The sequence below is a fragment of the Ranitomeya imitator genome, chromosome 1 (genome assembly GCF_032444005.1).
Source record: "Ranitomeya imitator isolate aRanImi1 chromosome 1, aRanImi1.pri, whole genome shotgun sequence".
Lineage (NCBI taxonomy): Eukaryota > Metazoa > Chordata > Amphibia > Anura > Dendrobatidae > Ranitomeya > Ranitomeya imitator.
The window spans coordinates 1,021,250,024-1,021,263,121 of record NC_091282.1 but is presented as its reverse complement, the minus strand read 5'-3'; positions in this window follow the sequence as shown (position 1 = coordinate 1,021,263,121).

The window sequence follows — 13,098 nt, the reverse complement described above, 5'->3', positions numbered from 1 at the left end:
CCCAATTCTAACTGAAACCCTAACCCAAACACACCTCTAATCCTAATTCCAACCCTAAACATAACCCTATCCACACCCCTAACCCAAACACTCCCCTCACCCTAATCCCAACCACACCCCTAACCCCAGCACACCCCTAACCCCAACACACCCCTAACCCTAATCCCAACCCTAACCACACCCCTAACTCCAACACACCCCTATCCCTAATCCCAACCATAACCCTAACCACACCCCTAACCCTGACACACCTTTAACCCTAATCCGAACCCTAGTCCCAACTGTAAATGTAATCCAAACCCTAATCCTAACTTTAGCCCCAACCCTAATCCTAACCCTAATGGTAAAATGGAAATAAATACATTTTTTGTTTTATTATTTTTCTCTAACTTAGGGGGTGATGAAGGGGGGTTTGATTTACTATTTATAGCGGGGGTTTAGCGGATTTTTATGATTGGCAGCTGTCACACACTAAAAGATGCTTTTTATTGCAAAAAATAGTTTTTGCGTCTCCACATTTTGAGAGCTATAATGTTTCCTTATTTTGGTCCACAGAGTCATGTGAGGTCTTGTTTTTTGCGGGATGAGTTGTTGTTTTTATTGGTACCATTTTCGGGCAAGTGACCTTTTTTGTTCACTTTTTATTACGGTTTTTGTGAGGCAGAATGACCAAAAACTAGCTGTTCATGAATTTCTTGGGGGGGAGGGGGGTGTTTATACCTTTCCACGTTTAGTAAAATTGATAAAGCAATTTAAATCGTTGGGTCAGTACAGTTACAGTTATACCTCACTTATATCATTTTTTTATGTTTTGGCCCTTTTATACGATAAAAACTATTTTATATAAAAAATAATTATTTTTGCATCGCTTTGTTCTGAGGACTATAATTTTTTTCATTTTTTCCCTGATGATGCTGTATGGCAGCTCATTTTTTGCGGGACAAGATGACGTTTTCAGTGGTACCATGTTTGTTTATATCCGTCTTTTTGATTGCGTGTTATTCCACTTTTTGTTCGGCAGTATGATAATAAAGCGTTGTTTTTTGCCTCGTTTTTTTTTTACGGTGTTCACTGAAGGGGTTAACTAGTGGGATAGGTATAGGTTTTATAGGTTGGGTCGCTATGGACGTGGTGATACTAAATATATGTACTTTTATTGTTTTGTTTTTTTATTTACGTAAATAAATGTATTTATTGGAACAATATATTTTTTCTTTATTTAGGAATTTTTTTTTTTTTTTTTTTACACATGTCAATTTTTTTTAAACTTTTTTACTTTGTCCCAGGGTGGGACATGGTTGTATATCATCAGATCGCTAATCTGACGCTTTGCACAGCACTGTGTCAGATCAGCAATCTGACAGGCAGTCAATACCAACTTACACGAAGACAAAGAGGAAGGTGCAGATGAAAGTGCAGGTTCCTTCATCAGATGGGGGGGTATACTCGTTGGCGACGTCACTGACACAGGGCCCCTCATAGTACGCAAAAGTGTTTCTGCCAGTGGAAGGTGCCACCCGCCGTCAAACACACCGCCATACTATGAGTGGCCCTGTGCAAGTGCGAACGAGTGGGCCCCCCCTGCTTGCTCAGGATAACAGCACTTGCAAAGTTGAAATACTTACCTCTCCCTGCTCCACCGCCGTGATGTATTCCGTGCTTCCTGGGCCCACGAAAATCTTGAGCCAGCCCTACCCCCCCACAACTTTAGCCAAATGACCCCCAGTTTTCAATGCCTAACTATTATTATAAAGTAAATTAAGATTGACAAACTTAAGTAATAAGAATTAATGTTTTTGGCATTAAAATGGGCACTGTAGGTGTTTTCCTGTCCTCCACTCACTGCCGACTTTGATTCCCCATTGACTTGCATTGGGTTTCGTGTTTCAGTCGGCCCCCGACTTTTCGAAATAATCGGCCGATTTCACCCGACCCGACTTTTGACAAAGTCGGGTTTCGCGAAACCCGACTCGATCCGAAAAAAGTAAAAGTCGCTCAACTCTAGTGACCACTGACCACTTCTCTGTTCTCTTTGATTTTGACTGTTGTTTTGGTCACTTTCACATGTTGTCATTGCTCTCATCCCTAGAGGTGCAGTAACATGAGGCAGTGTCTGCAACTCAGAGGTTGCTCAAGTAATGCACCTCATATGGGATGGAACATCAATGCATGCTTTGGCAAGAAGGGTAGTGGTGTCTGGCAGCACAGTGTCCAGAGCATGGAGCAGATACAGTTACAGGAGACAGGCAAGTACACCAGGAGATGTGAAGAGAGCTGTAAGAGGGCCACAACTCAACAGCAGCACCGCTACCTTCTCTTTTGTGCAAGGAGGAACAGGAGGAGCAGTGCCAGAGCCCTGAAAAATGACCTTCAGTAGGCCACTAACATACATGTGCCTTCTCAAGCTGTCAGAAACAGACTGTATCAGGGTGGAATGAAGGCTCGACATCCACAATGGTTGTTGTGCTTACAGCCTAACACTGTGCAAGGCAATTGGCATTTGCCAGAGAATACCAAGATTGGCAGATTTGACATTTATGCCTTTGTGCTCTTCACGAATGAGAGCAGGTTCACACTGAGCACAATGTGATAGTCGTGACAGAGTCTGAAGACACCATGGAAAATGTTCTGCTGCCTGCAACATCCTTCAGCATAACTGGTTTGGCAGTGGGAAGGCATTTTTTTGAGGGCTGCACAGTAGTGTTGAGCGATACCGTCCGATACTTGAAAGTATCGGTATCGGATAGTATCGGCCGATACCCGAAAAATATCGGATATCGCCGATACCGATATCCGATACCAATACAAGTCAATGGGACATCAAGTATCGGAATGTATCCTCATGGATCCCAGGGTCTGAAGGAGAGGAAACTCTCCTTCAGGCCCTGGGATCCATATTGAAGTGTAAAATAAAGAATTAAAATAAAAAATATTGTTATATTCACCTCTCCGGCGGCCCCTGGACATCAGCGGGAGGATCCGGCGTCCGGCACGGCTTCTTTCTTCAAAATGCGCGCCTTCAGGACCTGTGGAATGACGTCCCGGCTTCTGATTGGTCGCGTGCCGCCCATGTGACCGCCACGCGACCAATCAGAAGCCGCGACGTCATTCCTCAGGTCCTAGAAGGCGCTCATTCTAGGACTTTAGCTGAGGAATGACGTCGCGGCTTCTGATTGGTCGCGTGGCGGTCACATGGGCGGCACGCGACCAATCAGAAGCCGGGACGTCATTCCACAGGTCCTGAAGGCGCGCATTTTGAAGAAAGAAGCCGTGCCGGACGCCGGATCCTCCCGCTGATGTCCAGGGGCCGCCGGAGAGGTGAATATAACAATATTTTTTATTTTAATTCTTTATTTTACACTTCCGATACCGATACCCGATATCACAAAAATATCGGATCTCGGTATCGGAATTCCGATACCGCAAGTATCGGCCGATACCCGATACTTGCGGTATCGGAATGCTCAACACTACTGCACAGCCCTCCATGTGCTAGCCAAAGCAGCCCTGACTGCCATTAGGTACTGGGATGAGATCCTCAAACCCATTGTGAGACATAATGCAGGTGCAGTGAGCCGTGGGTTCCTTCTGATGTATGACAATTCTTGGCCTCCTGTGACTTAAATGTGTCAGCAGTTCCTACATGATGAAGGCATTGAAGCTATGGACTGGCTTGCCCGTTCCACAGACCTGAAAACAATTGAGAACGTTTAGCACATAATGTCCCGTTCCATTCACCAATGCCACAATGTTGCATAGACTGTCAAGGAGCTGACTCATGCTTTAGTCCAGATCTGGGAGGAAATCCCTCAGGAAAATATCCGCCATATCATCAGGAGCATGCATTTTACATCAGCAAAATTTTTGAAAAATAATTTATTTTCATTAGTAAGTTATACGGGTTAAAAGTTAACCAGCAATTTCTCATTTTTCCAACAAAATTTACAAAACCATTTTTTTAGGGACCAAATCACATTTGAAGTGAGGGGTTTACATGACAGAAAATAATCAAAATTGATACCATTTTTAAGACTGCATCTTTAGGTGCTCTCTGACCTTTCCCGGCGCCTGCGCACTGCAGTACTTTGCTCTGCCCTCAACAGGGCAGACAAAGTACACCTGCGCCGGAGCCGCTGCAAGAAGACAAGAAGAGGATGTCATTGAATGAAGATGGGAGGAGCTGGACCCGGATTGCGATGCCCATCGGACCGGACCGCAGCTGGACCGCCCCTGGGTGAGTATAATCTAACCTTTATTTCTCATCTTTCAGGTTACATCAGGGGCTTATCTACAGCGTTACAGAATGCTGTAGATAAGCCCCTGATGCCAGTGGGCTTAGCTCAGATACAATTTTTGGATTAATGGATTCCGTTTAATAATAAATGAACATTTAACTTTTTTTTTCACCAAAATTTTATGTTAGACCTAAATTTCTGTATTTTCACGAGGGAAACAGGAAAAAATGGACCCCCAAATTTGTTATGCAATGTCTTCCGAGCACACTCCTATCCCATATGAGAGAGAGAAAAGAACTGTTTGAAATTTTTTTGTGAACTGATAAAGGCCAAGCGATATTGAAAATTTTTAACCCACCATAATTTTACACAAAGTACATTAAACTGTATGCATGAATCACTGAATCCGTTAAATGTAACAATAACAAAATTACAGTGAATGGATGAATAATGAAATGTTTTGCATTTGCAAAAACGTTTTGCAAGTGTTTTTTTTTTTTCGAGTTTAATATTTCAGCAAAATGTAACATTACAGTGTATGGATGAATCCTTGAATCTATAAAATGCTTTGGAATTTTTTATTTTATTTTTATATAACACTGAAATGTAACAGAAAGCATGTAAACTGTATGGATGGGTTATTGAATTCAGGCAAATTTCTCACTGCTTTTTGTAATGTTATTTGCACCACCAAAATGTACCCAAGAACACATACTACTGTATGGATGAGCAATATAAAACAGAAAAAATATGTACAACTTGTTCTTAGGGTTATATACCACCAATATGTACTCAAGATGGAGTGCGCAGATGGAGATCGCGGCGGCCATGTTCCTGAAGCCGAGTTCGCATCTCAACTTCAGGAAAATGGCCGCCGCGATCTCAATCTGCGCACGCGTGGAATCCCGCAGCCATTTTCCTGAAGCCCCGGGCAGCAGAGGACTCCATATGCGCACGCGCGGCCTCAGGAAGATGGCCGCCTCCACAGATCACCAGGGAAATAGCGCCGATCGCGCGTTTTTTCTTCTCCTGCCCAGTGGATTCAGAAGATGGGCATGCGCAAACCACTACACCACCAACTGAAATATATGCAAGATCTGGGGGAAGATACAGCGATGTCGCCACACCCATCTGACCTGACCAGCCTGATTGACAGGCGAAAACGGCGACTTTGGTAAGGTATTTCGGCAGCTTAGGGGTGGAATCATGGTACAAAAAATACACTATAGTAACGCACAGCTCAGGCCCTATTTAACAGTATTTTTATCTCGTATTGAAAAACCGGAGTGACAGGTTCCCTTTAAGTAGAAATCTTGCCTTCTAATATGCCATTGAAACATAGTTTTAACACAAACGATTTAAAGTAGCTAATTGGGTCCCCCAGACGCACCATTATATAAGGCTTAATGATTTTTATGTAGAAATGTGGCCTTCTGATTTGCCACTGAAACATACCGTATTTTCAGGTGAATAAGACGACTGGGCGTATAAGAAGACCCCCAACTTTTCCATATAAAATATGGAATTTGGGATATACCCGCCGTATAAGATGGGGGTCATCTTATATGCCCAGTCATCTTATACGGCATGTGGTTCCCAGGCTCTGGAGGAGAGGAGACTCTCCTTCAGGCCCTGGGATCCATATTCATGTAAAAAATAAAGAATACAAATAAAAAATATGGATATATTCACCCCTCTGACGGACCCTGGCTCTCAGCGCTGCAAGCGCCTGCCTCCATTCCTAAGAATGCAGTGAGTGAAGGACCTTCGATAACATCGCGGTCATGTGAGAGGTCAGGTGACCGGTCACCTGCCACCACTGGCTGCTGAAAATGCCATGTCTGCTGCATAGCCTGCACGTAAGCAGCATTGCAGGCCTGCATGACACTAAGCTGGAGATCACTGGCATTGTCAACACTGTCACGCTTGACTTCAATGCCGAGCTCTGCTGCATACCACTGTGGAGCCACCACCATTCCAAGTTCTGTCGGACACCACTACAGTGCCACCACCATGCAAAGTGCTGTTGGACAGCCCACCGCCACCACTATGCCAACTGCTGCTCCTGCTTGGACATCCTCAACTGCCACCACCATGCAGCAGCAGCACCCGGATCAGGACAGGTCGGCCACCATCACAGGTCCCAGCTGCAGCAGCAGCAGCACCCGGATCCTGGCATGCTTTTCACCACCAGCATGCAGCAGCAGCACCCGGACCCTGGAATGGCTTTCATCACCACCAGGATGCAGCAGCACCTATATAGTATACAGTGTATAATGTCAGTGTATAGGTAACACTGTCTCACCAGTGATGTCTCTAGGTGAAGTCCTTCATCTTTTATCCAGCATAGATCGCCATCACTTCATCCAGCCAGGACTCATCTCTGCAGGAAATAACACAGTTATCTCGAGCTCCGCTTGTCGAACACATTACTTACCGTATTTTTCGGACTATAAGACGCACCGGACCATAAGACGCACCCCAAATTTGGGGTGAAAATTGCAGAAAAAAAGATTTTTTATAAGATGGAGGTCCGTCTTATTGTCCGAATTTACCTGGCGGTGGCAGAGCAGGGTCACAGGAGGCAAGGTGTCGGCAGAGATGGGGTGATGCTGGGATGAGGAGGTGCTGGGATGAGGAGGTGCTGGGATGAGGATGTGCTGGGATCAGGAGGTGCTGGGATGAGGAGGTGCTGGGATGAGGAGATGCTGGGATCAGGAGGTGCTGGGATGAGGAGGTGCTGGGATGAGGAGGTGCTGGGATGAGGAGGTGCTGGGATCAGGAGGTGCTGGGATCAGGAGGTGCTGGGATGAGGAGGTGCTGGGATCAGGAGGTGCTGGGATGAGAAGGTGCTGGGATCAGGAGGTGCTGGGATCAGGAGGTGCTGGGATCAGGAGGTGCTGGGATCAGGAGGTGCTGGGATCAGGAGGTGCTGGGATGAGAAGGTGCTGGGATGAGGAGGTGCTGGGATGAGGAGGTGCTGGGATGAGGAGGTGATGGGATGAGGAGGTGCTGGGATGAGGAGGTGCTGGGATCAGGAGGTGCTGGGATCAGGAGGTGCTGGGATCAGGAGGTGCTGGGATCAGGAGGTGCAGTGAGAGGTATGGCGTGAGAGGGGTCCCAGGCTTACCGTGGTGGCAGAGGCGCGGTGGCAGAGGTGCGGTGGCAGAGGTGCAGCGGCACAGGAGGCGCAGTAAGCGGGGTTCCTTTCCCCGGTATGGTGATGCAGCAGCCCGGTATGCAGCAGAGCCGGGTGAATCCTCTTGTTATCGGTGGGCGCGGCCATCTTCCTGAGGCCGCGCGTGTGCAGATGAAGCGCTCTGCTTCCCGGGGCTTCAGGAAAATGGCCGCCGCGATCTCCATCTGCGCACGCGCGGCCTCCCGCGGCCATTTTCCTGAAGCCCCGGGAAGCAGAGCGCTCCATCTGCGCACGCGCGGGCTCCGGAAAATGGCCGCCACCACCGATAACAAGAGGATTCACCCGGCTCTGCTGCATACCGGGCTGCTGCATCACCTCACTGGAGAAAGGGACCCAGCTTACTGCGCCTCCTCTGCCGCCACATCTCTGCTGCCGCACCTCTGCCGCTGCACCTCTGCCACCGGACCTCTGCCGCCACGGGTAAGCCTGCATTGCGACTATTAGACGCACCCCCCATTTTCCCCCCTTTTTTGGGGGGGAAAAAGTGCGTCTTGTAGTCCGAAAAATACGGTAATTTTTCCCAACTTCTACATTTCACCACATTAAGAAAAAGAGGCGACATAGTATCACTCTGCACAGCAACAGGACCGCCCCCCCAGTTAAAACAGTGTCCTCAAAAAATAAAATAAATACATCACTGCAGTAATAATATCCCTTAATTAGCCCCTATGGAAATAATAATATCCCCCATCCTGGCCCCGTGTATCTCATTCCTGGCTCCAGCCTAATGTTCTCCCATCCTGCCCTCATGAGTATCCATTCTGCCCCATATGATCTCCCCATTCTGCCCCATCTGTCTCCATCATATCCATCCTGCCCCATGATCCAATCCTGCCCCCATGTCTTTCATTCTGCCCCGTGTCTCCAATCTTGCCACATATCTACATTCTGCCCATGTCTCCAGACCTGCCCCCAGTGTGTCCAGCATCTCTGCCCCCAGTGTCCATCATCTCTGCCCCCAGTGTCCATCATCTCTGCCCCCAGTGTCCAGCATCTCTGCCCCAGTGTCCAGCATCTCTGCCCCCAATGTGTCCAGCATCCTGCCCCCAATGTGTGCAGCATCCTGCCCCCAGTGTGTCCAGCATCCTGCCCCCAGTGTGTCCAGCATCCTGCCTCCAGTGTGTCCAGCATTCCGCCCCAGTATCTCCAGCATTCTGCCCCCGTGTGTCCAGCATATTGCCCCCCAGTATCTCCAGCATATTGCCCCAATGTCTCTAGCATATTGCCCCCAGTGTGTCCAGCATTCTCCCCCAGTGTGTCTAGCATATTACCCCCTGTGTGTCCAGCATATTGCCCACAGTGCATCCAGCCTATTGCCCACAGTGTGTCCAGCATATTGCCCACAGTGTCTCCAGGATATTGCCCCCAGTGTGTCCTGCATATTGCCCCCAGTTTGTCCAGCATTCTGCCCCAGTGTGACCAGCATATTGCCCCAAGTGTGTCCAGCATACTGCCCCCAGTGTGTCGAGCATATTCCCCCCAGTGTGTCCAGCATATTACCCCAGTGTCCAGCATATTGCCCCCAGTTTGTCCAGCATTCTGCCCCCAGTGTGTCCAGCAATCTGCCCCAGTGTCTCCAGCATATTGCCCCAGTGTGTCCAGCATTCTGCCCCCAGTGTGTCCAGCAATCTGCCCCAGTGTGTCCATCATATTGCCCCCAGTGTCTCCAGCAAATTGCCCCCAGTGTGTCCAGCATATTGCCCCTAGTGTGTCCAGCATCTCTGCCCCCAGTGTCCGGCATACTGGTCCGGGCCCCCTGAATTGCTGTTCGCAATAAAAAAATGGCACCTGTCCGCACTCCTTCGGTGAAGCTCTCTCCTCGCAGCTGAAGTGCGCACTCGCCGGTGACTGACAATGACATCAAATGCTGGTGACATGCGAGCTGTGGCTGATATTAGCTGCCAGCCTCCGATTGGCTGGCGGCTGTTAGCTATTGACGTACGGGCGCGCGCCCGCACATCAATAGCATTTAACTGCCGCAGCGCTGATAGGGGCCCTGTGAGCAGATGAGACGGGGCCCAGTCGGGCCCTGTGCTACCGCCCATATTCACCCCATTATAATCCGCCCCTGGTTATGAATCCTTTTAGTGTGGTTCAAGTACTGACTGGAATATGGCTCAGTAGGTTTTTGCACATCTGAAAGGCCTCATCCCCAACTATAACAAATGGCATCGGTGTGCCTTGAGTGTTGGGGAAAGGCTATGGCAGGGGAAAATTAAAATTTTTGCCATACAAATGTCGGCCCATATCCGAGTTCTTGAAAGTCTGGGAGTCATTGCCACAGCCTGCGTTCCAATGTCAACGGCGATAGCGGGACAGTCCGCATCTACTTTTGCCATGAACACTACAGAAAATATTTCTTGTAGTTAAAGTACTCGATTCCAGATCTGGCAGGTTTGGTAATCCGTATGTGCTTTCTATCCACCGCTCCCAAACAGTTGGGGAAATTACACACACTCCAGAATTTTTCGGCAATTTCCATCCACATGTCCACGGTGGGTAGGGGGATAAATTCATTCCTGAAAACATTCCACAAAGCCCGGCAGGTGTCCACAACTATTCCAGACATTGTGGAAATTCCAAGCCGGTACTGAAAGTGGAGCCATGATAAGCTGTCTACGGTAGCGAGGAATCTGAAAGAAAAGAAAAAAAAGAAAAAATTACTAACAGTTCTATTTATGGTGATGTTTAGCTAAACACATAAAGGAAAATACAAATAATATATGGCAGACCAACAATAATTATGACAGGCATTTGTTTACAAGTATTCAAGACAGGCATTTGTTTAGAATTATTACATACCTTAGTGTGACCAGGAGACGTTCCTCTGCAGCAATCACTCTACGGAGCTGGGTTTCCTGTCTCCGGATGGCTCCTTGGACACGACCAAGCAAACCCTGAAAAGGCTCTTGAGGCATCCTGGTATATTCCGGGAATTTGTCCGGGTTGGCATTAAGCTCGCCATATAGAGTGTGGTAGGCTCCACGGCCAGGGCCAGACTGGGACTAAAATTCAGCCCTGGCATTTGAAGTTACACAGGCCCACTTGTCACATGGTGACTGTATAATATCTTTGTACACTTGAAGGTTACAAGAAGTGAGGGGAGTGTAACACAACTATATAACATATAATTACAGCTGTATCCAGCATAACAGCTCATTCCTATTTATTGCTTTTAGTTGCAGTACCAAGAAAAGCCGCTACTTTACCTACATAACTGGATCTCGTAGATAATGAAGGGATGAGATGACCAAAGGCTATGTAACCTCATTCTGATGCTCCATTACCTTTGCCTACAGCCACTTTTGGTTCTGCTGTGCAGCACGAGACCAGGTGACTCTGAAGAGCGGTGACATCAGTATCGTCACCGCTCTTCAGATATTCCGGGTCTGGCGCTGAGCTCAGCGACTGTGAAGAGCGGTATTGTTACTACCGTCACCGCTCTTCAGAGTCGCTGGGTCTTGCCAGGTCTGGGCTAGTAGTGGGGGTGTCTGATAGACACCTCTCCATTACTTACACCAGGGATTGATGGCAGATGACATTACACAGCTGACATCAACCCTAAAAACCATTACATATACCAGAATTAAATGCTCTGGCGGCTGGGAAAAGCAGTAGAGTTAGCGCTATTCCCAGGTGCCGGGTTCTAACTACAACTGTCATCATCCTTGCCTTGTCTCCCTGTGATCAGCGAGCCCAGGCAACAATGATGAAGGTTGTAGTCAGCACCCAGCACCTGGGAACAGCATGCATTAAATAAATAATTAAATATATCCCCCTATATTTTAAAACCACTGCAGATTAAACAGACAGTGTCTGTGGGCATCTCTGGGACGGTCCATGGTTATTGGCCCATCCTGAGCCAAAAAATAGAAGCCCACAGCCTCCACAGAATTGGCTCATGGCATTAGATTCGCCAATTCTGGCAGTTTACCCAGCTCATCCTGATGCCCTGCTGTGGTGGCAATCTGGTTAATATATGGTGTTGATGACCGCTGTGTTTTTTCGAAAATCACATATGCCATCAAGCCCTGAGGCTAGTAATGGAGAGGTGTTAGTCAGACCCCCCCCCCCCATGGTTACTAAACCTGTAAATTAAAATCTTTAAAATACACACAGAAACATCCTTTATTTTAAAATAACAGCCCACCCTCTTTCACCTATTTATTTTCCCAAAAACACTTCTGCAGGTCCGTTGAAATCCACATTGACGTCTCACAACTAGTGTTGAGCATTCCGATACCGCAAGTATCGGGTATCGGCTGATATTTGCGGTATCGGAATTCCGATACCGAATTCCGATACTTCCCGCGTATTGGATACCGGAATCGGAAGTTCTCAGAATTCAAACTGAACGCAGCAGCCAATGAGGAATGATTGGAAGTGTGGGCACATCCTGTTTAGCATGGTGGGCATGTAAGTACTGGCAAGGCTGGCTGCTGAAATGATGTCACTCTGCACTATAAAAAATGCTGCCGCCATTTTGCGCTCACTCTGCTGTTATTTCAGTTAGGGACAGGACGCTGTGTTCTAACTGAGGGCCAGTTGAGATAGCTAATTGCTTTATTTTCCTTTCCAAAGGCTAATTTAGCAAAACGCTGTGTGTTCTTCACTGTTCACCTTGCTCTTGCCTTGCAGCGCTGTTTTAACAGCGTTCTGCAAGGTCTCTGTGTGTGTGTGTGTGTGTGCAGCTCACTCTGTAGTCTGTGTGCAGCCATATACCCGGTTGTATTCAGCTCAGGGGGGGTTCACACTGCCTCACACAGTTGTCTTTTTTTGCTCATAGTGCAGCCTGCTGCACATTTTTTCTCAAATTTCCTATTAGTGTTTTTCCACCCGTCTCCAGCTAAATTGTGGAAAAACACTACATAGGATAACCTAGAGGGGGGTTTTTGGGCCTTGCAGCGCCGTTTACGGCTGTCTGCACGGTCTCCGTGTGAGCCCAGCTCGCCCTGTAGTCTGTGTGCAGCCATAGCCGGTTGGATTCAGCTCAGGGTTCGTTACTGCCTCATACCTTGAGAAAATTTTCCTTTTTTTCAAATAGTGCAGCCTGTTTAAACTTTAAACAAAAAATTTCCTATTAGTGTTTTTCCACCCGTCTCCAGCTAAATTGTGGAAAAACACTACATAGGATAACCTAGAGGGGGTTTATTGGGCCTTGCAGCGCCGTTTACAGCTGTCTGCACGGTCTCTGTGTGAGCGCAGCTCGCCCTGTAGTCTGTGTGCAGCCATAGCCGGTTGGATTCAGCTCAGGGTGCGTTACTGCCTAATACCTTGAAAAAAAATTAACTTTTTTTCAAATAGTGCAGCCTGTTTAAACTTTAAACAAAAAATTTCCTATTAGTGTTTTTCCACCCGTCTCCAGCTAAATTGTGGAAAAACACTACATAGGCTAACCTAGAGGTTTTTTTGGGGCCTTGCAGCGCCGTTTACGGCTGTCTGCACAGTCTCTGTGTGAGCGCAGCTCGCCCTGTAGTCTGTGTGCAGCCATAGCCGGTTGGATTCAGCTCAGGGTGCGTTACTGCCTCATACCTTGAAAAAAAAATTCCTTTTTTTCAAATAGTGCAGCCTGTTTAAAATTTAAAAAAAAAATGTCCTATTAGTGTCTTTCCACCCGTCTCCAGCTAAATAGTGGAAAAACACTACATAGGATAACCTAGAGGA